The sequence below is a fragment of the Spermophilus citellus genome (genome assembly GCF_964194105.1).
Source record: "Spermophilus citellus genome assembly, chromosome: 6".
Lineage (NCBI taxonomy): Eukaryota > Metazoa > Chordata > Mammalia > Rodentia > Sciuridae > Spermophilus > Spermophilus citellus.
In genome coordinates, this window is record NC_138187.1 from 74,665,290 (window position 1) to 74,677,574 (window position 12,285).

The 12,285-nt window shown below is 39.8% G+C and overlaps 1 pseudogene across 1 annotated transcript; it reads right to left on the reverse strand.

Annotated features, from left to right (window-relative positions):
* Nucleotides 1-8,932: 8,932 nt before the first annotated feature.
* Nucleotides 8,933-9,805, reverse strand: LOC308651259 (ribosome production factor 2 homolog; annotated as a pseudogene). The gene has a single exon. The product of its transcript is annotated as a ribosome production factor 2 homolog (transcript).
* Between the last annotated feature and the right edge of the window lie 2,480 nt (nucleotides 9,806-12,285).

Consider the following 12,285-nt stretch of genomic DNA (forward strand, 5'->3'; position numbering starts at 1 on the left):
GGGTGCTGTGGGGGCCAGAGGGGCAGAGTGGAACTGCCGCCTGTGCCCAGAACAGGCCAAGCAACCCGCCAGCGTGGTATCACGTCACCCCAACTGCAGCTGGGGCCGAAGAGAGCAGCCGCCCACGCCTGGATCAGGTCCAGCGACCTGATGGCGTGGTAGTCAAGTCACTCCATTTGGAGTAGGGGCCGAGCAGAGCCGCCGCCCGAGCCTGCAAGGTAGGCAGACCTGCGACCCACCAGCGGGACAGGCCCGGTGGCCTGCCAGCGTGGTGGACACATCGCACCGATTGGAGTGGGGGCTGAGCGGGGCCACTGCCTGTGCCCGGAAAAGGCCCAGCGATCCACCGGCGTGGCAGTCAAGTCACCCCATTTGGAGTGGGGGCCGAGCAGAGCCGCCGCCCGAGCTCGCAAGGTAGGCAGACCGGCGGCCCACAGGCGGAACGGGCCCAGCGGCCGGCCGGCGAGACAGACATGTCACACTGGTCGGAGTGGAGGCGGAGCAGAGCCACCGCCCGTGTCCGGAAAAGGCCCAGCGACCCGCCGGAGTGGCAGTCAGGTAGCCCCATTTGGAGTGGGGGTTGAGCAGAGCTGCCGCTCGAGCCCGCAAGGGAGGCAGACCTGCGACCCACCGGAGGAACAAGCCCAGAGGCCTGCCAGCATGGTAGACATGTCACACCAATTGGAGTAGGGGCCGAGCAGAGCAGCCGCCCGCATCTGGATCAGGCCCAACGACCCGTGGGTGTGGTAGTCATGTCACCACAATTGGTGTGGGGCCAGAGCAGAGCCGCCACCCGCGCCCGCAGGGTGGGCAGACCTGCAACCGACCGGCAGAGCAGGCCTAGCGGCCCACCAGCGTAGTAAACAGATCACCCCAATTGGAGGAGGAGCACAGCCACTACCCGCTCTGCAAGGGAGATTTTTCAACTATACAAGAGCAATATAAATAAATAGGGGGAAAATTTCAAAAACACAACAGTTTTACCAAGCAGAAAGAAACGCGAGCAGTATGAAAAGACAAGGAAAGAAAGGACCACAAGCAATGCAGGTCAACTCAACTTTAGAAGAGGTAATAGCTCCAACAGATGGAATGTCAGATAAAGAATTCAGGATATACATGCTTCAGATGATCTGGAGTCTCAAGGAAGACATGAGACAGCAAAATCAGACAATGAAAGATCACTTTGACAAGGAATTACATAAACAAATCCAATTATACAGGGAAATAGAGGTAATAAAAAACAAACAAATAGAAATCCTAGAAATGCAGGAAGCAATAAACCAACTTAAAAACTCAATTGAGAATACTACCAGCAGAGTAGAACACTTAGAAGATAGAACATCAGACAATGAAGACAAAGTATTTCAACTTGAAAAGAACATAGACAGCTCAGCAAGACAGTTAAGAAACTATGAGCAGAACATCCAAGAGATATGGGATAACATAAAGAGAACAAACTTAAGAGTCATTGGGATACAGGAAGGCATGGAGGTCCATACCAAAGGAATAAACAATCTATTCAATGAAATAATATGAGAAAACTCCCCAGACTTGAAGAATGAGACAGAATCCCAAATCCTAGAAGCCTACAGGACGCCGAATGTGCAAAATCATAAGAGATCCACACCTAGACACATTATAATGAAGATGCCCAACATACAGAATAAGGAGAGAATTTTAAAAGCTACAAGAGAAAGGAAGCAGATTACATTTAGGGGTAAACCAATCAGGATAACAGCTGATCTTTCAACACAGACTCTGAAAGCTAGAAGATCCTGGAATAACATATTTCAAACACTGAAAGAAAATGGGTTCCAGCCAAGAACCGTATATCCGGCGAAATTAAGCTTCAGGATAGAAGATTAAATTAAAACCTTCCACGATAAAAAAAAGTTAAAAGAATTTGCAGCTAGAAAACCATCTCTTCAAAAAATCCTTGGCAAAACATTACAGAAAGAGGAAATGGAAAATAACAATGAAAACCAACAGTGGGAGGTAGGACAGTAAAGGGGGGGAAATAATCAAAGAAGAAAACAAATCAGGTTTAGTAACATTAATAAACAAATATGGCTGGAAGAACAAACCATATCTCAATAATAACCCTAAATGTTAATGGCTTAAACTCACCAATTAAGAGACACAGGCTAGTTGAATGGATCACAAAACAAGACCCAACAATATGCTGCCTACAGGAGACACATTTGATAGGAAAAGATATACATAGACTGAAGGTGAAAGGTTGGGAAAAATCATATCACTCATATGGACTGCGGAAACAAGCAGGAGTGTCCATACTCATATCTAATAAAATAGATTTCAAGCCAAAGTTAATCAAAAGGGATAAAGAGGGACACTACATACTGCACAAGGGAACCATACACCAACAAGACATAACAATCATAAATATATATGCCCCAAACAATGGAGCAGCTATGTTCATCAAGCAAACTCTTCTCAAGTTCAAGAGTCTAATAGACCACCATACAATAATCATGGGAGACTTCAACACACCTCTCTCACCACTGGACAGATCTTCCAAACAAAAGTTGAATAAGGAAACTATAGAACTCAATAACACAATTAACAACCTAGACTTAATTGACATATATAGAATATACCACCCAACATCAAGCAGTTACACTTTTTTCTCAGCAGCACATGGATCCTTCTCAAAAATAGATCATATATTATGTCACAGGGCAACTCTTAGACAATATAAAGGAGTAGAGATAATACCATGCATCTTATCTGATCATAATGGAATGAAACTGAAAATCAACGATAAAAGAAGGAAGGAAACATCATGTATCACTTGGAGAATGAACAATAAGTTACTGAATGATCAATGGGTTTTAGAAGACATCAAGGAGGAAATTAAAAAATTCTTAGAGTTAAATGAAAACTCAGACACAACATATCGGAATCTATGGGACACATTGAAAGCAGTTCTAAGAGGAAAATTCATTGCATGGAGTTCATTCCTTAAAAAAAGAAAAAAACCAACAAATAAATGATCTCATACTTCATCTCAAAATCCTAGAAAAAGAAGAGCAAAATAACAGCAAAAGAAGTAGAAGGCAAGAAATAATTAAAATCAGAGCTGAAATTAATGAAATCGAAACAAAAGAAACAATTGAAAAAATTGACAAAACTAAAAGTTGGTTCTTTGAAAAAATAAATAAAATAGACAGACCCTTAGCCATGCTAATGAAGAGAAGAAGAGAGAGAACTCAAATTACTAGCATACGGGATGAAAAAGGCAACATCACAACAGACACTTCAGAAATACAGAAGATAATCAGAAATTATTTTGAATCCTTATACTCCAATAAAATAGAAGATAGTGAAGGCATCGATAAATTTCTTAAGTCATATGATCTTCCCAGATTGAGTCAGGAGGATATAGACAACCTAAACAGACCAATAACAATTGAGGAACTAGAAGAAACCATCAATAGACTACCAACTAAGAAAAGCCCAGGACCGGATGGGTATACAGCAGAGTTTTACAAAACCTTTAAGGAGGAACTAATACCAATACTTTTCAAGCTATTTCAGGAAATAGAAAAAGAGGGAGAACTTCCAAATTCATTCTATGAGGCCAACATCACCCTGATGCCTAAACCAGACAAAGACACTTCAAAGAAAGAAAACTACAGACCAATATCTCTAATGAACCTAGATGAAAAAAATCCTCAATAAAATTCTGGCGAATCGGATTCAAAAACATATCAAAAAAATTGTACACCATGATCAAGTAGGATTCATCCCTGGGATGCAAGGCTGGTTCAATATACGGAAATCAATAAATGTTATTCACCACATCAATAGACTTAAAAATCAGAACTATATGATCATCTCGATAGATGCAGAAAAGGCATTCGACAAAGTACAGCATCCCTTTATGTTCAAAACTCTAGAAAAATTAGGGATAACAGGATCATACCTCAACATAGTAAAAGCAATCTATGCTAAGCCACAGGCTAGCATCATTCTGAATGGAGAAAAATTGAAGGCATTCCCTCTAAAATCTGGAACAAGACAGGGCTGCCCTCTCTCACCACTTCTGTTCAACATAGTCCTTGAAACACTGGCCAGAGCAATTAGACAGATGAAAGAAATTAAAGGCATAAAAATAGGAAAAGAAGAACTTAAATTATCACTATTTGCAGATGACATGATTCTATACCTAACAGACCCAAAAGGGTCTACAAAGAAACTATTAGAGCTAATAAATGAATTCAGCAAAGTGGCAGGATATAAAATCAACGTGCATAAATCAAAGGCATTCCTGTATATCAGCGACAAATCCTCTGAAATGGAAATGAGGACAACTACTCCATTCACAATATCCTCAAAAAAAATAAAATACTTGGGAATCAACCTAACAAAAGAGGTGAAAGACTTATACAATGAAAACTACAGAACCCTAAAGAGAGAAATTGAAGAAGATCTTAGAAGATGGAAAAATATACCCTGTTCATGGATAGGCAGAACTAACATCATCAAAATGGCGATATTACCAAAAGTTCTCTATAAGTTCAATGCAATGCCAATCAAAATCCCAACGGCATTTCTTGTAGAAATAGAGAAAGCAATCATGAAATTCATATGGAAAAATAAAAGACCCAGAATAGCAAAAACAATGCTAAGCAGGAAGTGTGAAGCAGGCGGTATAGCGATACCAGACTTCAAACTATACTACAGAGCAATAGTAACAAAAACAGCATGGTACTGGTACCAAAACAGGCAGGTGGACCAATGGTGTAGAATAGAGGACACAGTAACCAATCCACAAAACTACAACTATCTGGGGCTGGGGATGTGGCTCAAGCGGTAGCGCGCTCGCCTGGCATGCGTGCAGCCCGGGTTCGATCCTCAGCACCACATACAAACAAAGATGTTGTGTCCGCCGAAAACTAGAAATAAATATTAAAAAAATTCTTAAAAAAAAAAAAAAAACTACAACTATCTTATATTTGATAAAGGGGCTAAAAGCATGCAATGGAGGAAGGATAGCATCTTCAACAAATGGTGCTGGGAAAACTGGAAATCCATTTGCATCAAAATGAAACTGAATCCCTTTCTCTCGCCATGCACAAAAGTTAACTCAAAATGGATCAAGGAGCTTGCTATCAAATCAGAGACACGGCGTCTGATAGAAGAAAAAGTAGGCTATGATCTACATACTGTGGGGTCGGGCTCCAAATTCCTCAATAGGACACCCATAGCACAAGAGTTAATAACTAGAATCAACAAATGGGACTTACTCAAACTAAAAAGTTTTTTCTCAGCAAAAGAAAGAGTAAGAGAGGTAAATAGGGAGCCTACATCCTGGGAACAAATCTTTACTCCTCACACTTCAGATAGAGCCCTAATATCCAGAATATACAAAGAACTCAAAAAATTAGACAATAAGATAACAAATAACCCAATCAACAAATGGGCCAAGGACCTCAACAGACACTTCTCAGAGGAGGACATACAATCAATCAACAAGTACATGAAAAATGCTCACCATCGCTAGCAGTCAGAGAAATGCAAATCCAAACCACTCTAAGATACCATCTCACTCCAGTAAGATTGGCAGCCATTAAGAAGTCAAACAACAACAAGTGCTGGCGAGGATGTGGGGAAAAGGGTACACTTGTTCATTGTTGGTGGGACTCCAAATTGGTGCAGCCAATTTGGAAAGCAGTATGGAGATTTCTTGGAAAGCTGGGAATTGAACCACCATTTGACCCAGCTATTCCCCTTCTCGGTCTATTCCCTAAAGACCTAATAAGAGCATGCTACAGGGACACTGCTACATCGATGTTCATAGCAGCACAATTCACGATAGCAAGATTGTGGATCCAACCTAGATGCCCTTCAATAGACGAATGGATTAAAAAAAAAATGTGGCATTTATACACAATGGAGTATTACTCTGCATTAAAAAATGACAAAATCATAGAATTTGGAGGGAAATGGATGGCATTAGAGCAGATTATGCTAAGTGAAGCTAGCCAATCCCTAAAAAACAAATGCCAAATGTCTGCTTTGATATAAGGGGAGTAACTAAGGACAGAGTAGGGACGAAGAGCATGAGAAGAAGATTAACATTAAACAGGGATGATAGGTGGGAGGGAAAGGAAGAGAGAAGGGAAATTGTATGGAAATGGAAGGTGATCCTCAGGGTTATACAAAATTACATACAAGAGGAAGTGAGGGGTAAGGGAAGAATAATACAAGTGGAAGAAATGATTTACAGTAGAGGGGGTAGAGAGAGAAGAGGGGAGGGGAGGGGAGGGGAGGGGAGGGGGGATAGTAGAGGATAGGAAAGGCAGCAGAATACAACAGACACTAGAATGGCAATGTGTACATCAATGGAAGTGTAAATGATGTGATTCAGCAATCTGTATACGGGGTAAAAATGGGAGTTCATAACCCACTAGAATCAAACTGTGAAATATGATATATCAAGAACTATGTAATGTTTTGAACGACCAACAAAAAAAAATTAATGATAAGTTATTGATTTAAGAGGATGAAAGTTACCTCTGTAATCCAGATTTTTCTTAATATAGATTGAATTCTAGCATTCTATCAAAAAAAAATGGAAAAAGCAGCTTTACATGTATGAAGACATGAATTGGTGTGAGCATATTTTATATACAAACAGAGATATGAAAAATTGTGTTCTATATTTGTAATAAGAATTGTGATGCATTCTGCTGTCGTGTATTTAAAAAATAAAAGCAATTTAAAAAAAAAAGCCACAGTCCATCAGATGGATGACTGTGAGTATCTCAGCTTACCTTCCCAATTGTCACACCTCTGAAATAACTCACTGTCACTTTGGAAATTATCTATTATGGTTTGAATCTGTGTCTGTTTCTGGAAGTTGGAAGGGAGAATTTGAACTGTATGGGGATTATCAATAAGATTGGAGAGGACTGGAGAATGGTTCATAGTTTTTTCATAATATTTTTAATACCTTTGTTAAATTTATTTTTTTATGGTGCTGAGAATTGAACCCAGTGCCTTTCATGTGCTAGGTGAGCGCTCTACCACTGAGCCACAACCCCAGCACTCGTAGTATTTTAAAATGAGGGCTAATATAAAATTATTTGTAAGAAAATTCTCAGGTATGTTTTAAATCCTAGATTGGCTTTTTCCGTTATTCCTCAACCCCAGAATGCTTTCCAAGTCTACACACAATTACAGAATTTAAACAATTATTGAAATATTTTAAAAATTAATATCCACTAAAGAACATATTTTAAAATATGGCTATAGCCATCTTCAGAAGCAAATAAGAATTAATGTTCAAATTAGTTATTTAAATACCTGCTTGCCCAGAATTGTCTAAGAATTCTGGAAATTTCTTCAATTTGAAATGACCAATCTGGCTTTCCAAGAGTAGGTACAGAAAATTCAATAAACTGGATCAATATTACTTTCATTGCAATTATTTGTGTTGCTGCCAGGGATTTTTCGAAGGCCACATGTCATTGTCTACTGATTGAGTAATTCCACTGCTGAGGCCATAAATTATGGTTCTTAAAGATCTCTCTGGATGGTGCTTCATGACAGAGGTGTTTGGACCACAGTTCTTTTGTTTGCATTCATCTGCTCAGTCATGGTGCCCTAGGCTCACCTAGACCAGCAGAGGTAAAAGAGATTTCCAGCCTTATCTAAAAGTTGCACTGGAACCAACAAGCAAGGTCCTACTTTGATCCATGACCACAAGTCCAGACATCTCCTTCCTGACGTGAGCTCCAACTTGGAAACCCTTGGTATCCTTGCAAGCTGGCCAGACATCAGTCAGCACCACCTCAGTCCTCAAAGGTGTTCAAATAGATGGACCCCCCACACACACACTCCAAAGATCTATATTTTAAAATCTCAAATGAATTTTAACAGGTAGAATTTCAGACAAAATAGAAATCATGTTGTCGATAGACATAGGAGATGGGGGTGAACTTTCCAGGTAGCTCAGATTAAGAATGTATACATGTAGCTCCTTTGATTCATTTCTGCTTTCCAGGGCTTTCTCCCTTTATCCAATACCCAACCTAGAAACTTAAAAAAAAAAAAAAAAAAAAAAAAAAAAAAAAAAAAAAAAAAAAAAACATCAATAATTGTGGAGATCCCTTCGCCCTCATTTACCTGATGAGACAGATGTTTTGGGAGGCAGGAAGTATCACATCAGAGAGAAAACAGTACACCAGGATTTAACAGTACAACTAAAAGGCTTACTGGTTCTTCTTCCTGCCAAGGAGGGTGTAAGCCATCTGAGAAATTAAAGTCTAGAATAATTAGTAAAGAACATAAGACAAAGTCGGAAAGATATTTTCAAAAGGGGAGCTCCTGATAGGTCCAGCCCATGTGGAGGCTGGAGCTGAACAACTTGAAAATGTCTCCTGTGTTTTAATTAAGGGGGGTACATCAAAGGCAGGGGTAAGGTTTCAAGGGTAGAATCTTGCTTTGTGATGTCTTGCAGTCAGCAGGTTGATTGGCATCTTGGCAGATCACACCCATCTCAGAGGGGCTGTGTGGCTACAGCAGGTCACCCCATACTGTGCGGGACATGGCAGAGAGGAATAGGAATTCACAATGTCTCTGGGCAGTCTACAGAGAAGAAACGTCCACTGGAAATTCCTACACACCAGATAATCCTACTCACTCGGCTACAATGTGCAACACAGTCCACACATAGCCTGTGGATGGCTCTCAACATAGTGAGTTATCATGTTATTAAAATATATGATAAAATCGTTGAGGAGGGCAGTCCTGGGGATTGAACCTCCTGCATGGTAGGCGAGTACTGTACCACTGAGCTGCATCCCCAGCCCTATGATAATTCTTGTATGAAACTGAATGGACAACTGAATGGAAACAGCTTGACAACTCCTTTAAGAGACCAGAATAAAACTGTAGTGGCTGGCTAAATTCCACTCATTTTTTTTTCATTCTCTTTAATTTTTTTCTCCTTATCTTCTGTTATCCTTTCTACAGGTTGCTTTTTCATTTTCCTAGTTTGTAGTGTGCTTAGGTCTTGTTTCTGCCTGTGAATCCTTCCATAAATTGTACTGAAAGTGTCATGGGAGAGTTTTTTCTTTTTTCTTTGGCTTAAGAGCTTTTGGCATTTCCATAGATAATTTATAAAGGTCATCTGATGCCAGGTGTGTCCTCCTCACAACCAAATCCAAAGAAGGTTCCCCTCTCTTCCAATTCAATTTGTGGTGTTCTGCAACCAGATTTCTTCAACAGCAACTTACAGTTTTGAAAGTAAATCTTTCTGTTCAGTACAGTGAAGTGCAGAACATACACTAATCCAGCCAGGAGAATATTTGATACTGTGGGCCTCTGAAAAAGACAATAAGAAGACTTTTTAGTCTTCTGTAGTCTTAAGTTGTATCCAAAGCAACACCAGCAAATATTAACATGGGTTTTGTTTACCCTCAGGACATCTTTGAGAGACACAAACTTCTTAATACCTCTTTCAATCATATTCAGCACATGGTAGTCATACATGTGACCTATTCCTAGATTATTTGGCCGCTTCTTGTTATGGGAGCCAAACATGAATAAAGAACAATCTGACTTATTTGAAAAGAATCCCAGTGATGTCTGATCCTCAAATGATCTTGTAATGTTTTTCCACATTTTTAAGTACTTGAATCACTGTTGCATTTGTATTTCCCCCTTTAATCAGCAGGACATTTTTAGTATTTTCACTGAGGCTTGGTTCTCTCTTCTTCAGGAATCTCTTGGCCATTTTTGTTTGGGGTTTTATAACTTGATCCAAGGCATCCATGGTGACCACAGCCCCAGACTGGTGAAAGGTAGCAAACCACGCAGTTACACCACATAGGTGCCTAGATTGATGTTTGATAATAGAAATGACAATAAAATAATATTTAAGGATATATTCTAACTACTCTATTTAATCCTCATAGTAATCTTTTGAAATAAATACTAATTTTTATCCCATTTTTCTGGTTAAGGAGTAGAGACACAGAGAGGTAAGTTTCACTAGTAACAGGCAAGGAGAGATTTGAACCTCTAAAGGCTGACTCCAAAACCATATCTCCCTTAAACCCAAAGGGAAGAGATTGAAGTCTCTTTGCTTCCTGGAAATTCCCCAAGTCACTCCACACCCCAATTCCTACAAGATTATAAAGCTGAGACTTTGTCAAACAATAAAAGATACTGAGTGGTCTATTCCACAAAGCAAGTAGGCACCTAGGTGTCAGGGCAGATAAAGGCCACCCAAATGATCCTTCCAAAGGTAAAAAATAAAACTCACTTTCAGCAGTGATCTGTATTTTCCACCTGGATGAGAACTATCTGGAAACTTTTTTAAACAATCATTTTTCATATGGCATTCACAAAACTCACAGCAAAAAGAGCTCATCTTAATTTGCACTATCCTTTAACTGAAACCTAGCATTTTCTTCAGTTACAAATGTTGGTGGTAAACTGCAACAGTAGTAGCAATTCCTGTGACTTTGTAACCAATTGAAATTACACCTATTTTTTATTGTGACATTTTGCAGACATCAAAAAGATCCCTTACACTAGTCACTGCTTCGAAATTCCATTAGTTGCAAGACATACTGCTAAATCTTGTTTAGATATTAATAAAGAAATGCCTGCATTGATAAGTCAGGAACATATTTTTCAATAGTATTATAATGATGTTTTAATATATTCAGTGCATTTAAAAGCATCATTCTAAGAAGACATCTTTAAGCACAGAGAGGTTCAGATTGGATCTTTCCAATCTGAATGGATTCATGAGCAAGAGTCCAGTCACTCCCTTCCTGGGAGTCCTTCAAATGGATTGCTCTCCGCTGTTTCATAACCTTGATCCCTTTAGATTTCTGGCACCCCTTAGGCATTGGTCTTATCCATTCAGCAAAATGGTTCCTAAAATCCATTTTTAAGGTCAGCTGTAGACCTTCCCAGAGGATTGCAAAAGAGCACAGCAAATTTAAAGTCTTCCCCAAAAGCTTCAGAACTCAGGCTTAGAAATTAACCCAGAATATATCTTGCTGTGAGAAGAGAGGAGGAGAAAAGAATAGACCAGGGGTAAGATGCTGCTTCTAGATCCTTCCTTCCTTTGGTCTGTCCTTCCTTCTCCCCCTCCTTTCCTCCTCTCCTCCTTTTACAGGTATCAGACCAATTGCTTTTGTTTCCTCCCCTTTATTCACAGAACCTTACCCCATAAATCTCTTGCAAATCTAAGCTCATCTAGGATCTTCTGGATGGATAAACTGGGGAAATACTCTTCTAAATTCACAATTCTTGCTGGTGTGTTAGAATCTTGGAGACATCTTATAGTAAAAAAAAATATTTTTTAAACATTTTTTTACTACTCAAGTGTTTTCCCAGGCTTATATGACCATAAAATTTTTTTACCCTGAATTCACAAAACTATCGAGAGAATCACTGCCAAGATCGAATTCTCCCTACTTGCAGCTACCCTTCAAAACAGCTCAGAAATGTCAGGAGGTTGAGAGTGCAGCAGCTTGTTCGCTCAGAGGTGCTGGCTTGATGCATGAAACAACTGGGCCCCAGTCTGTTCTGGCTCCTGATTCACCTCTGAGTGCAATTCACATTAGCAACTGTGATCCACAAAGCCATTTTGGCCCTTGGTTAAGTGAAGTCATTTGGATCTAAATGTTGCTTTTAATGGCTTCTAATTTTACTCATAAAATTTTTCAATCATAAAAATCTTCATTTTTAGTACCAAATTGGGAATTTTATCAGCAAATCACTTGATCTACAGTCACTAAGGTGATTTCAAAGAGGCCCTTCCATCTGGCCAGTTTTCCTGCTCCCAGTCCTGCCAAGACCAGACCATAAACTCAGCTTTTCAATTTGGAATACAGGAGTTTGCTGCTTCTGTATTTAGTTACATTCAGCTCATTCAACCTCTTGGTTCCCCTTTGATGTTAGGTACATGTGTGGCTCTCCTATCTCACTAGATGGACATCCTTAAAAGGTAATATGTCATGAAAGTTTATGCCCGAAATTCATATGTTGGAACCTGAACTTTAAAGTACTAGTGTATTAACGGATGGGGCCTTTTGGGAAATAAGTCCCTCCCTTTTGAGAAGTGATTAAGTCTACACTCATAAATAGAATTTGTGCCTTCATAGAAGAGACTTCCCAGAGCTGCCTGGCCTTCTTTCCCTTTCATCTGCCATGTAAGGACACAGCATTCATCCCTTTTTGGTCTTCCATCCTCTTCTTCTTCTCCTCCTCCCCTCCCCCTCCTTTTCCTCCTCC